We start from the raw sequence: 14,117 nt of genomic DNA on the forward strand, positions 1-14,117 counted from the left end.
TACTTGCCAGGGAACGGGAAATGTCCTTTGCAGTGGTCAAGGGGCTTTGGGGAGCCCTATGCCAGCAAAGCACGTTATGGAAAGTAGGGTGCAATTTTTAATAACCCACCAAGGGCCACCTTCTACCTTCCAGTGCAATTGTTATCATCCCCCCTTCCACCTTTCCCCTTGCAGAAGTCCTTTGCAAGAGCATAAAGCCAAATGGCAACATCTGTGTAGATTCCACAGGAAATATATCTATTCTGTATCTACAGAGATTTAAAAAAAGGCCATAGCTCGGATGGCTATAAAGTTTTTCATGAATTTTTAACCAACTTATTAGACTGAAATCCCAGCCTCCCTTTAGAACAGGGGTCACCAACCTTTCAGACCTCAGGGACCACTAAATTCATAATTTTAAATCCCGTGAACCACTAATCTGTTCTGCCTAATGACTGGCTGGGTGGCTGTGGCTAGGTGGTCATGTGACTGGATGGGCATGGCCAACTCAATGTCACTCACGTCAAGGGACACCTTGCCAGTCTCTACTCACCCCTCCCCTCTCAGCCACTCCTCCCCTGCCCGCCCAGGCTCCTTAGGGCCCCAACAGGAAGCAGTTGTTGGAGCTAAGCAGTCACCGTGAGAAAGAGTTGGCAAAACAGCTGGCTCGGTTCAGATTGGATCTGACCGAGAAGGAGGCTCAGCAGAAGCACCTCACTGAGGACTATGAGCATAGGTTTTCCAAGCAGAGGGAAGACCTGCGGGAGTGCAAGGCCAGGTGCCGGTGCCTGGAGGCTCACTGGGCTGAGATGATTAGCCAATTCTAGAACATGATGCAGTCATACGGGAATATTGAAGCTTCTTCAGTTCTGACTGAATGGTGGACAATGGAAGGATTTATATTCTGTGCTGATAAGAGGGAGGGAGAGAGGGAGAGAGGGAGAGAGAGAGTGTGTGTGTGAGAGAGGGAGAAAGGGAGAGGGGGAGAGAGAGGGAGGGAGGGGGAGAGAGAGAGAGAGAGGATAAAAAGGATGGATGCATGAATGGATGGAGATGTGGTATCCTGCCGGTTCTGAGTGGTTCGTCTGAACCAGTAGCAGAAATCGCGGGTGGTCATGGCCACCCACCCCACCTCTATGGCATCCCATTCATGCCCTTTTTTTTAGAGAAAGAGAGACAGAGACAGAGAGACAGAGACAGAGACAGAGAGAGATGCTTCCTGGAAGAAATTCCTTTTCTTCCTATTTAGAATCTGCTTTTTGCTTTGGGGGAATTTTATTTTCTCTGTAACCCCTTTTGGAACTCATGTTAAGCGGAAGTAGCGAGCTCAGTGTGTGAAATTCATACCCGGTGAAATTCTGGAAAGTGCTAAAGGCAGCATTTACGAAAAGCAGACCAACTATCAGTGAATGAACCAGAGGCCTCTCGCTATTACAAGCAACACTGAGAAGACAAGCCACAGAGCCAAGGCTAAAAAGTTCACACAGACTCATGGGGCTGATCGAGCAGCACCACAAAAGAGATCATCATCCACTTGACCACTCAAAGAACAAGATGTTCCAGGTCATGTCTTCATTTTATTCAGCAGAAGCTGGTGAGTATCTGATTGGTGATTTCCTCGTCCTGTCAATTTCTTTGGAGAGGCTGGTGGAAAGCAATTTTCATCAGAACCATGTTGAGAATGTTCCGCAGTCAAGAGGTCCTTCTAAATGATGGGAAGAATGTAGCAACTTTAAGTAATCATGAGCCGGAGTCTCAATCAGGGGATATGGTATTTGTAGAAACTAACCTTACCAAGACAGTCTAATTGATTCGGCTATATTCATATTATCCAGTGGTGGGATTCAGCCGGTTCGCATTGGTTCAGGAGAAGCAGTTTTTAAATTACCCATCTACCCCCACTATCAAAGTGGATCCTGGGCGCTGCATTGCAATGGAGAAATGGGCAACGGAATGGCCAGCACAAGGGAAGGAGAAAGCTGATTTCCCTCTTTTTTCTCCCTGATCCTCCTCCTTCTCTCATGCCAGCTCCTCCATTTCCCATTTCCCCATTGCAGTGGAACACCCTTGATCCACTTTGATAATGAGGTGGATGGGTAATTTAATAACCGCTTTGCCCAGGGTCAGGTTGGTCGTCTCAGGAGGCTCATCCTACATGTACAGTGGAGCGGAAGGACGGGGGATGGGCCATGCTTCCCATTGAGAGAGCAGGCTGAACCAGAGTAGGCCTCAAGCCTGTACCAAACTAGGGTCTCATGATATTAAGCTTTAGCTGTTCATATATAGAAATTGCAAACGTTCGCTTTTAGGAAGTCTGCACATAAAAGCTGCTGTAGCAAAAGTCTCTATTTTAATATATCTGCTGGCTTGACTGTAAAAACTGTCTGAAAGGACACAATTTACTTCCTCAAATGTATGCTATGTTGGCTGTTAGCTGACTATGTATTATTACTTCCTGTAGACATGATTTTATTGTAATTCAAGGATACATCTTGGGGGTGTACCCAAAATCTAGCAGGTGGCTTAGCTAAAAGCTAAGGACTATAAAAAGGAATTTCCTGATGTCATTCGGGGTTCAGGCCTTTGTCTTAGGACCTGCGCAATAAACTATTCCTTCCCTGAAGAGCTGGCTTGTGTGTCCTGTTTTTTTCTATAACACCATGACAGCCAACCTGACTCTGGGTGAACCCGTTGAATCCCACTACTGGTGCCATCTTCTTCTCAATAATGTAGACATGCTTTTCTATACTGCCATCTTCCAGGAAGGGAAATGTACAGCCCAATCTATAGCTCTGCAACGCTGTGGAGGTCTCCCATCCCAAGAACCAACCAAACCCAACCCTGCTTAGTTTCCAAGCTCAGCCAACGTTGGTCCAGACTCCACCTGTTGAGATGGTGTCAATTAGGAAGTCATCATTGGAACAAGGAAGTGGGGGATTTGGAGTGTTGCCAGATGTTGATGAACAATAACAAAGGAGCCTTTTCTGCTATGCCTCCCACCCTCTGGAATATCTCCCCCTCCCCCAGATGAGATCCACTCCCATTCCTCTTTCCATTGAAAAGGCCTGGAAGACATAGCTATGCCAAATAGCCTGGTTGGCATGGTTATGTCTTCATAGCCAACTAGTAGGGATGGGGCATGTTGGAGGTGGCTAATGGAGTAGAGAACACCCACCTCCTCTCTATGTGTACTTCGCTCTCTCCCGCTCCATCCTACTCAGTTTTAGTTTAATGAGTTTTGAAAATTTAAGATCTTTCTTTATTGTTTTAATGTTTTGTTCTGTTTTTTATTCAGCGTACTGTAAGCTGCAGGTCTTGATGCGGGTAAAGAAGGAGAGTGCAAAAGTTGGCTTGAAACTCAACATTAAGAAAACTAAGATCATGGCATCCATACCTCTCAATTCCTGGCAAATAGATGGGGAAGAAATTGAAGTAGTGAACAGATTTTATTTCCCTGGGCTCCAAGATCACTGCAGATGGGGACTGCAGCCAAGAAATTAAAAGACGCTTGCTCCTGGGGAGGAAAGCTACGGCAAATCTAGACAGCATACTAAAAAGCAGAGACAATACGAGTGTGTATAGTCAAGGCTATGGTTTTCCCAGTTGTAATGGATGGCTGTGAAAGTTGGACCATAAGAAAGGCTGAGCGCCAAAGAATGTAGGCCTTTGAACTCTGGTGCTGGAGAGACTCCTGCGAGTCCCTTGGACTGCAAGGCGATCAAACTGGTCAGTCCTAGAGGAGATCAACCCTGACTGCTCTTTACAAAGTAAGATCCTGAAGAGGAAACTCAACTACTTTGGCCTAATGAGAAGGAAGGACTCACTGGAGAAGAGCCTCATGCTGGGAACGACTGAGGGCAAAAGAAGAAGGGGACGACAGAGAATGAGGTGGCTGGATGGAGTCACCGAAGCAGTCGGTGTGAGCTTTAATGGACTCCAGAGGATGGTAGAGGACAGGAAGGCTGGAGGAATGCTGTCTATGGGGCTGCAATGAGTTGGACACAACTTCGCAACTAACAACAACAACAACTATAAGCTGCCTAAAGCCACTTTCAATGAAATGGGCTGCGTACAGGTTTAGTGAATAAATCAATAAAAGTGAGCAGTTCCCCCCATATTCTTCAAAACAGAGGGAGAATTTGTAGATGAGGAGGGAGAAAAGGTTGACGAACTGTGATTAGCTCATCACTGCACACTTGACTGAAGTAGCAGCAGACAAATATTTGTCTGGACTATTTTTAACCTTCCTGTCTCTAGAAGAGGCAGATTAATTAGACAACAGGTCTGAGTTTCTGGGAAAATTGTGGCGTGTTTGTTTAGAATAAAATGTCTCTCTGAAAGGTAAAAGTTAAAAAAAAAATCAATTCAGACATCTGAGGAAACAGTGGTCATTGTTATGGGAAAGCAGTATACAGAACCATAGCAATTCTACCCTGTTCATGTTTAATTTCATCTTGTGGGCATCTAACCAGTGGGGGGATTCAGCCATTTCGCACTTCGGGAAAACCAGTTGTTAACTTTCTAAGCAGTTTGGTGAACTGGTTGTTGGAAGCAATCATTAAGGCAGAGAACCGGTTGTTGAATTATTTGAATCCCACCACTGCATCTAACCAATTATTTTCAAAATAATTGGAGCCTTAGCTACGGGAAGTTTGCAAAACCAGCAAGGCACCAACCCTTTGTTGCAATTTAAAGAGGTGTGGAATAATTGCATATCAGCAGGAGACGGTGTTTAGTCCACACAGGCTAATTTGGGAAAAAGTGAAGCAGGGTTGGGTTAGTTAGGTTTTGAGTGGGAGATAGAATAGAATAACAGAGTTGGAAGGGACCTTGGAGGTCTTCTACTCCAACCCCCTGCTTAGGCAGGAAACCCTACACCACTTCAGACAAATGTTTATCCAATCTCTTCTTAAAAACCTCCAGTGTTGGAGCATTCACAACTTCTGGAAACAAGTTGTTCCACTGATTAATTGTTCTCACTGTCAAGAAATTTCTCCTTAGTTCTAAGTTGCTTCTCTCCTTGATTAGGGATTTATATTCCTTGCAGACAGCTGGTCATTTGCGTCCTTTTACAGGTTCATTGAAGCAAAAGGAAAAACAACTCCAATTGCCTTCTGAAAAAGCACTTTTGAGACAACCATGACCTGGATGACTGAGAATTCTACATATTTTTAGCTATACAATTTGTGATGACCACCCTTTGAATGGTGTGGGAGCAGGAATGGATTCTAAGTCTTCTAGTCCAATCCATTGCTTAGGCAGGAAACCCTACACCACTTCAGACAAATGGTTGTCCAATCTCTTCTTACAGACTTCCAATGTTGGGGCATTCACAACTTCTGGAGGAAAGCTGTTCCACTGATTAATTGTTCTGTCAGGAAATTTCTTAGTTCTAAATTGCTTCTCTCCTTGATTAGTTTCCACCCATTGCATCTTGTCCTGCCTTCAGGTGCTTTGGAGAATAGCTTGACTCCCACTTCTTTGTGGCAACCCCTGAGATATTGGAACACTGCTATGATGTCTCCCCTAGTCCTTCTTTCTATTAAACTAGACATATCCAGTTCCTGCAACCATTGTTCATATGTTTTAGTCTCCAGTCCCCTATTCATCTTTGTTGCTCTTCTCTGCACTCTTTCTAGAGTCTCCACATCTTTTTTACATTGTGGTGACCACAACTGAATGCAGTATTCCAAGTGTGGCCTTACCAAGGCATTATAAAGTGGCATTAACACTTCACATGATCTTGATTCTATCCCTCTGTTTATGCAGCCTAGAGCTCTTCAGTGTTCAGAAACTCTTCAGTGAAATGATAGCCCACATCTTTTTACATACAGTTCCAAGCACCCAAATTATGATCAAGTGACCACAGGAATGTTACAACAGTAGTAAGTGCAGAATGATCTTGATTCTGTCCCTCTGTTTATGCAGCCTCGAACTGTGTTGGCTTTTTTTGGTGAAGTGTTAATATCACTTTATAATGCCTTGGTAAGGCCACACTTGGAATACAGCATCCGGTTTTGGTCGCCACAATGTAGAAAAGATGTGGAGACTCTAGAAAGAGTGCAGAGAAGAGCAACAAAGAGGATTAGGGGACTGGAGGCTAAAACATACGAAGAACGGTTGCAGGAACTGGGTATGTCTAGTTTAATGAAGAGAAGGACTAGGGGAGACATGATAGCAGTTGTCCAATATCTCAGGGGCTGCCACAAAGAAGAAGGAGTCAGACTATTCTCCAAAGCACCTGAGGGTAGAACAAGAAGCAATGGGTGGAAACTAATCAAGGAGGGAAGCAACTTAGAACTGAGGAGAAATTTCCTGACAGCTAGAACAATCAATCAGTGGAACAGCTTGCCTCCAGAAGTTGTGAATGCCCCAACACTGGAAGTCTTAAGAAGATGTTGGATAGCCATATGTCTGAAATGGTATAGGGTTTCCTACCTAGGCAGGGGGTTGGACTAGAAGACCTCCAAGGTCCCTTCCAACTCTGCTATTGTATTGTATTGTAATGTATTGTAATATTGCGTGACCCGTCAAAACCGCGGTCCACTAAAGCGCGCCCGATTAAAGCGCGTACCTGACGTCATCAGCAGCGCGACAAATACGACCGCGGAGAAAAAAGGGCGCTTTAAAAAGCGCTTTTAAAGCAAGCCAATTCACATAAAGGTAAGGGTTAGATTTAGGGTTAGGGTTAGGGTTAGGGTTAGGGTTAGGTTAAGGGTTAGGGTTAGGTTTAGGGTTACGTTAAGCGTTAGGGTTAGGTTTAGGGTTAGGTTTAGGGTTAGGTTAAGGGTTAGCGTTAGGTTTAGGGTTAGGTTAAGGGTTAGGCTTAGGGTTAGATTTAGGGTTAGGTTTGGGGGGCTTAGGTTTAGATTTACGCGTTAATTTTAAGTTTACCGCTCACAGCGTGCTGTTTTCGCCGCACTGTGATGACGTCACATACGCGCTTTCGTCGAGCGCGCTTTAGTCTAGCGCGGTTTTGTGGTGGAACCGTAATTTAATACCAAGGCCAAAACTGACAAGGCTTAGTAACCATAGATAAAATTGGCAAAAGTCAACAGATTACCCCATTTAAAAAAATCTCCTCAAGATAGTCAAAAGTTCCCCTTTGTGTCCCTCACAAGAGCCCAAGGTCATCACCGAGAGCAGAGGCCTTCAAACTTGGCAACTTTAAGACTTGTGGACTTCAACTCCCAGAATTCTCCAGCTGGAGAATTCTGGGAGTTGGAGTCCACAAGTCTTAAAGTTCCCAGGTTTGAAGATCCCTGACCTAGAGACTCATGAAAGATAAATATCGGATACCTTGTAGGGCACCCAACCACATTTCATCTTCAGTGGGCCAATTAGATTCTCCAGGATTTCTTAGAGGGCACGTTGAGGTTTGCATGCCTTCTAGGAACAATAGAGGGACTTTCCTATAAACCCCAGAAACCTAATTCATGGCTACCTTTTGACGGCGAGGATCACCTGTACCTCATTCTTGAAAAGAATAATGTGTCCTCATCTTGAAGTGGCTGCCTATACTCTGTATTCCTTCAATCCCAGCTCAGAACAGGTGCACCTTTTCTTCTAACCAAGAGAAAGAGACTGCATTGAGCCCAGGAACCAAATGATGGGGAAACCCCAGAATTCCCACTAAAGGGAAACCTGATAATGTTGAAACTATGACATTACCTAGTTGGATAACAAAATGTCCGCAAGAAAAGAACCACACTCAGAGAGCACCAAAGAGCCCACGGAAACTGCTCCCTTCTCCTGTTTCAGCTTAGCAAGAGAAACATGGCTTAAATGGAGCTTTTGGACATTCCAATTCACTTAATAAGAGCCGTGGTGGCACAGTGGTTAGAATGCAGTATTGTGGCTTAACTCTGCCCACTGTGAAGAGTTCGATCCCGATGGGGCTTAAGGTTGACTCCATCCTTCCAAGGTTGGTAAAAGCAGGACCCAGATTGTTGGGGGCAATAGGCTGACTCTGTAAACTGATTAGAGAGGGCTGTAAAGCACTGTGAAATGGTATATAAGTCTGCTATTGCTATTAGACTTCAGCTATTGCTGAAACAGATTTCAGAGGATAATTAAAACTGCAGAAAAAACACTTACTACCAACCTGCCTGCCATTGAGAACCTGTACACTGCAGTAGTCAAAAAGAGGGTCGTGAAAATATTTACAGACCCCTCGCATCCTGGACAAAAATTCTTTCAACTCCTACCCTCAAAACAACCCTATAGAGCACTGCACATCAAGACAACTAGACATGAGAACAGTTTTTTCCCAAATGCCATCACTCTGCAAAACAAATAATTCCCTCCCCATTGTCAAACTTTTCACTAAGGCTGCATTACTGTTACTATTAGTCTTCTCATCATTACTATCACCCATCTCCTCCCACTTGTGACTGCAGGACTGTAACTTTGTTGCTTGCATCCTTACTATTTATATTGATATGGATTGTTTCCTGGTTGCTTATTTGTACCCTATGACTATCATTAAGTGATGTACCTTATGATTCTTGATGAATGTATCTTGCCTTTTTATGGACACTGAGAGCTTAGGCACCAAAGACAACTTCCTTGTGTGTCCAATCACACTTGGCCAATAAAGAATTCTATTCTGTCCTGTCCTGTCCTGTCCTGTCCTGTCCTACTCTACTCTACTCCACTCCACTCCACTCCACTCCACTCCACTCCACTCCACTCCACTCCACCCCATTCCATGTTTTCTATTATATTCTATTTTTATTTTATGCTGTGCTGTGCTGTGCTATTCTATTTTATTCTATTCCATTCCATTCATTCTACACTACTCTACTCTACTCCACTCCACACCATTCCATTCCATGTTTTCTATTCTATTCTATTTTTATTTTATGCTGTGCTGTGCTATTCTATTTTATTCTATTCCATTCCATTCCATTCCATTTATTCTACACTACTCTACTCTACTCCACTCCACACCATTCCATTCCATGTTTTCTATTATATTCTATTTTTATTCTACGCTATGTTATGCTATGCTGTGCTGTGCTGTGCTATTCTATTCCATTCCATTCCATTTATTCTACTCTACTCTACTCTACTCTACTCCACTCCACTCCACTCCACTCCACTCCACTCCATTCCATTCCATGTTTTCTATTCTATTCTATTTTTATTTTATGCTGTGCTGTGCTATTCTATTTTATTCTATTCCATTCCATTCCATTTATTCTACACTACTCTACTCTACTCCACTCCACACCATTCCATTCCATGTTTTCTATTATATTCTATTTTTATTCTACGCTATGTTATGCTATGCTGTGCTGTGCTGTGCTGTGCTATTCTATTCCATTCCATTCCATTTATTCTACTCTACTCTACTCTACTCTACTCTACTCCACTCCACTCCACTCCACTCCACTCCACTCCTCTCCATTCCATTCCATGTTTTCTATTCTATTCTATTTTTATTCTATGTTATGCTGTGCTGTGCTATTCTATTAATTTCCATTCCATTCCATTTATTCTATTCTATTCTGTTCTACTCTACTCTACTCTTCTCCACACCACGCCACACCACGCCACACCATTCTATTCTATTCTATTAACTAATGAATAGCCTGGAATCACACAATGCTGGACTGATCTGGGAGCCATGTAAAGAACACATTTGATGTTCCATCTAAGTTAATAATCATAGAATATGAGAGCTAGGAGTATGTTGTGGCAAGGAGGGACGTTAAAGTGGAATTCAAGGAAGAGAGTGATAACGTGAGAGGCAGGAAAAGAGAAAGAAATCCTCCCACCCACCCCTGATACCATGTTGCTATGATTCAGCTGAGCTTCCTGTGACTTCCTGTATGCAGTCAAGCAAACCCGTAAGGCAATTTCTGGACAAAATTAAACTGAGACAGCCTTGGTCATGTTGTATTCCTCGGCACAGCAATGCTCACATCACAAGGAGATAGCAGTCCCTGCAGCAGGCGACTTTTTGAGTTGCAAAAATATGATCGCAGGTGGATGTTAAACTCGTGGCAGAGAAATTTGACAATCTTGCAATTGTGAATATTTTGGGAGGGGAAAGTGCTATTTCTGATGCAGGGTTGAGAGAGGGGAAACCACATGGAATGTATATAAAATGTATGTCATGGTAAAATTCTTACAAAATCAGGGGATGAACCCACAACTGGTGGGTAGGTGCTTCCAACATGAATATAGCAATAATAGTGCCCCCATTCAGGGTAGATAATAACTGGAACAGCCTACAAAGTTACCCCACACTTATTTTCAAGGAGCAATGTATTATTCTCCATGTGCAGCTTAAGGAAATCCATCATCTCAAATTATGCCTTTTTTTCTTTCTTCAAATTGCTTTGTGGATCTGTAAAGGGGAACAGTTGCTCAAAAGGCAAATAAAATTGGGTCCTTCTAGGTTTGAGCAACAGTGGATAAAGAGAGACGTGATAATAAAAATTGTGAATTATATAAGAAATATAAGTAGAAATGTTCCTAATACTTGCAGTCTTCCGTTGAAATCTGGATTGAAACTTGAGATTCAGGGCTAATAATAAGCAGTACTTATTTACAGAAGGATGGCTGAAATTATGAAATTTAAACTAAATGTCTATGGAGATTCTCAGTCATCCAGGTCATGGCTGTCTCAAAGGAGCTTTTTCAAAAGGCAACTGAAGTTTGTTTTTCCTTGAAGATGTTTCTCTTTTCATCCAAGAAACTTCTTCAGTTCAGAAGAAGCTTCTTGGATGAGAAGCAAAATGCCTTTCAAGAAAAAAACCAAGTCCAGTTGCCTTTTGAAAAAGCTCCTTTGGGATAAAGTTTGCTAGTTTTGACCAGGATTATATTACCATTTTCCTAATGAGGGCCTCACCAGTCACAGATGGTGAAGGATCAGGAAGAAGGGATCGGGAGGAACAGACAACCTTCCTCTCTCACTTTCTTTTTCCTGCTCTTTGTTTGCAACCAAGTTATTAGAAAAAGATGACAGTGATTAATGAGGCAGGGTAACAAGCTGTGAGCCAACCATCTCTTGGGGCTTCTTCAAACACTCTCCAACCTGGTATCCCTCACGCAGAATTGAGTCACAGCTTTGGTGCTCCTGCCTCCATTTCTTCATCCCTGAGGACACAACTAGAACAATGTCAGCAGAACTTTCCTCGGCGCTTCTCCCAATATCTCCCACAGTCACTATCCTCCAAAGTCAGTGTTATATCATATTAAGGGGATCTGATAATTCAGATTCAGATTCAGATTCAGATTAGTTTATTTGTTTGCCGCCCTTCTCCGGGAGGGACTCAGGGCGGCGAACAACTCAAAGGGAAAAAGGGGACATAAAACACAATACACGTAATTAAAATACACCAAAATCACACAGGCATACAAGTCGAGAGGGGAGGGGAACTCATCAACCCCAGGCCTGCCGGCACAGCCAGGTTTTGACGGCTTTCCGGAAGGCCTGGAGAGAGGTGAGGGTCCGAATCTCCGCGGGGAGTTCATTCCAAAGGGCCAGAGCTGCTACAGAGAAGGCCCTCCCCCGGGTGGTAGCCAGGTGGCATTGGCTGGTGGACGGAACCTGGAGGAGGCCGACCCTGTGTGATCTAACCAGTCTTTGGGAGGTAATTGGCAGCAGGCGGTCTCTCAAGTACGCAGTACTTGAAGTAACGTCTAATGAACTCTTCTAATGAGGATCTTTCCAGATCCCTCCATTGTTCCTATAGCCTTAATGGTTGTCTATTGCCTCCAGAATTATTATCAATCTCCCCCCACCTTTCTTTTTGGATGTGTGTGTTGTTAGTGTTGGATGTATGTTTTTATGTTTTGCATTTTTGCTGATAAAACAAAATAAATCTACATATATAAAAGCCAAGTACCACTCACTCATCGCAAAATCTCCAGAACCATAAAGCCTATAAGCTTGAAATTTGGCACATATGTTCCTCTTGACTTCTAGTTGCTCACTAAAAAAGGATTTTTTGAAATGACCATCAGAGCATTGGTATTTCTTATACAGTAATTAACACTCTCTGATGCTAAGGAGTTCTACTCCTCCTCCCCACCTGAAAAGAACTCTGTTCCAACTGCCAGTTGCCTCACATTCCGTTACCTCAGTTCAAACTGGCAGACATTTCACTCCTTCATTCAGGAGCCGTCTGGGGCTCCTTACAGTACTAAATATCGGTACCTCACCAAAATGTCTACACTTTCCATCTATTGAACTGCTTCTGGATTCAAGGCGGTGGGAGCGATATTGCCTTATGTGTTCAGTCACCTCCCACCCCTGAGCCAACGGATTGTGACCCAAATTTCTCCTCCATAGCCAGATCACATAGTTTTGTCATATATATATATATATATATATATATATATATATATATATATATATATATATATATATATATATATATATATATATATATATATATATATATATGATTTTACACACACACACACACACATATATTGTGTGTGTGTTATATTTGTGCTGATAAATAAATAAAGGGAGACTAGTATAGATCTATTTCAAGCTATTTAGCTCTCATCAGCTAGCCATACCCTTACTGGGATTCGAACCTGTGGTGTATTGCATCTTAGGCAGACGTCTTAGCCATTAAGCTAATATATATATACATAAATACATACACAGCAGTATTAGCAATCTGCCTTCCATAACATCAATTGTAGATCAACTATAGGAAAGGATGATTGCATTTCTGAATTGCATTTATCATTCACATTTATTACATTTATTAGGTGCAAATAGAAATACACTTTATTTCCATAGGAAGGGAGATAAAGCAGGAATGGCTACATTGATTATTTTATTCAAAGAGGAAAATACATTTTTATTTGGATATCACTTCCGGAATTTGTGCTTGTGAAGAAGAAAAAATAAAACTTTGACTTTGGTTTTGTTAATCAGAAAGATTTGGTGTTATAGGAATGGTTAGTTATATATTAATGTGTAAAAGGAAAGAGTTGAGGTTGGATTGTGTTTATCTTGTACTGTGCTAAGAAGTGTTGGGACCCAATGCCCCTTTTCTTTCTTTTTCTCTTTCCCCTTGTATCTCACACCCCCTTTCCCCCACTCCCCTTTCTTCCCTTAATTTCCTATTTTTTTAATTCTCTTCTTTGTATTTTATATATTAAAATAAAACCTTAAGAAAATCTGACTTGATTCAATCTGAATTATTTGAACTGAACACCCAAAGGAGTAATTTGGCTTCAATTTTCTGCATCAATTCAGAAGAAATGGTTTTACCACTTGTGTGATCAGGTACAACTGATTCATCAAAATCAATTTAGAGGCATCTGGGTTTAACTTGCAATTCAAATCAGCGGTTCATAGAAAGTCAATTCTATTTGGAGAGTTGGTCAAATCAACTTTTGCAGGAAAAACTCCAGATCAAATATCCATGCAGCCATATCCGTCTACCCAACACCTGTTCAGAGGAATGGTACAGAGGTGGTATTCAGCAGGTTCTGACCAGTTCTGGAGAACCAGTAGTGGAGATTTTGAGTAGTTCGGAGAACCGGTAAATACCACCTCTGGCTGGCCCCGCCCCCATCTTTTCTCTGCCTTCCGAGTCCCAGCTCATTGGGAGGGAATGGAGATTTTACAGTATCCTTCCCCTGCCACGCCCACCAAGCCATGCCACACCCACCAAGCTATACCCACAGAACCGGTAGTAAAAAAAATGAATCCCACCACTGAATGGTACTTACTCCAACTGGATATTTGCAATTGACAGCATGGTGCTGCCTGTAGTCTAGCACCTGCCACCTACCGAATTCTGCTTATGCTTTTTTTCCCCTCTGATGAAAATGGCTCGACCAGACGGCTGGCTGACCTAGCTGCCTTTTATCCCTTGTTAACACAGCCAGGCAATAGATTTGGACTTTGGATGAGTTAGAGACTTGAGCTAGTTCCCCGATGAATACTCTAAGCCGAATCTATCAGTGCCGTTTTAAAATCAGAAAGCAGTCTTTCCATGTTCCAGCATGATGTCAATTGTCATTGTGGCTAAAATATCTGGGATTTGGGTTTGCGGCTCATTGCAGCAAAAGATTTGATTAAGTGCTATCTCCTGGTTCAATTCATCCCCTGGGCTCAAATGGGAAGATTGATCATGATACCCTGACCAGCAGAT

This window comes from Thamnophis elegans, chromosome 3, assembly GCF_009769535.1.
Source record: "Thamnophis elegans isolate rThaEle1 chromosome 3, rThaEle1.pri, whole genome shotgun sequence".
NCBI lineage: Eukaryota > Metazoa > Chordata > Lepidosauria > Squamata > Colubridae > Thamnophis > Thamnophis elegans.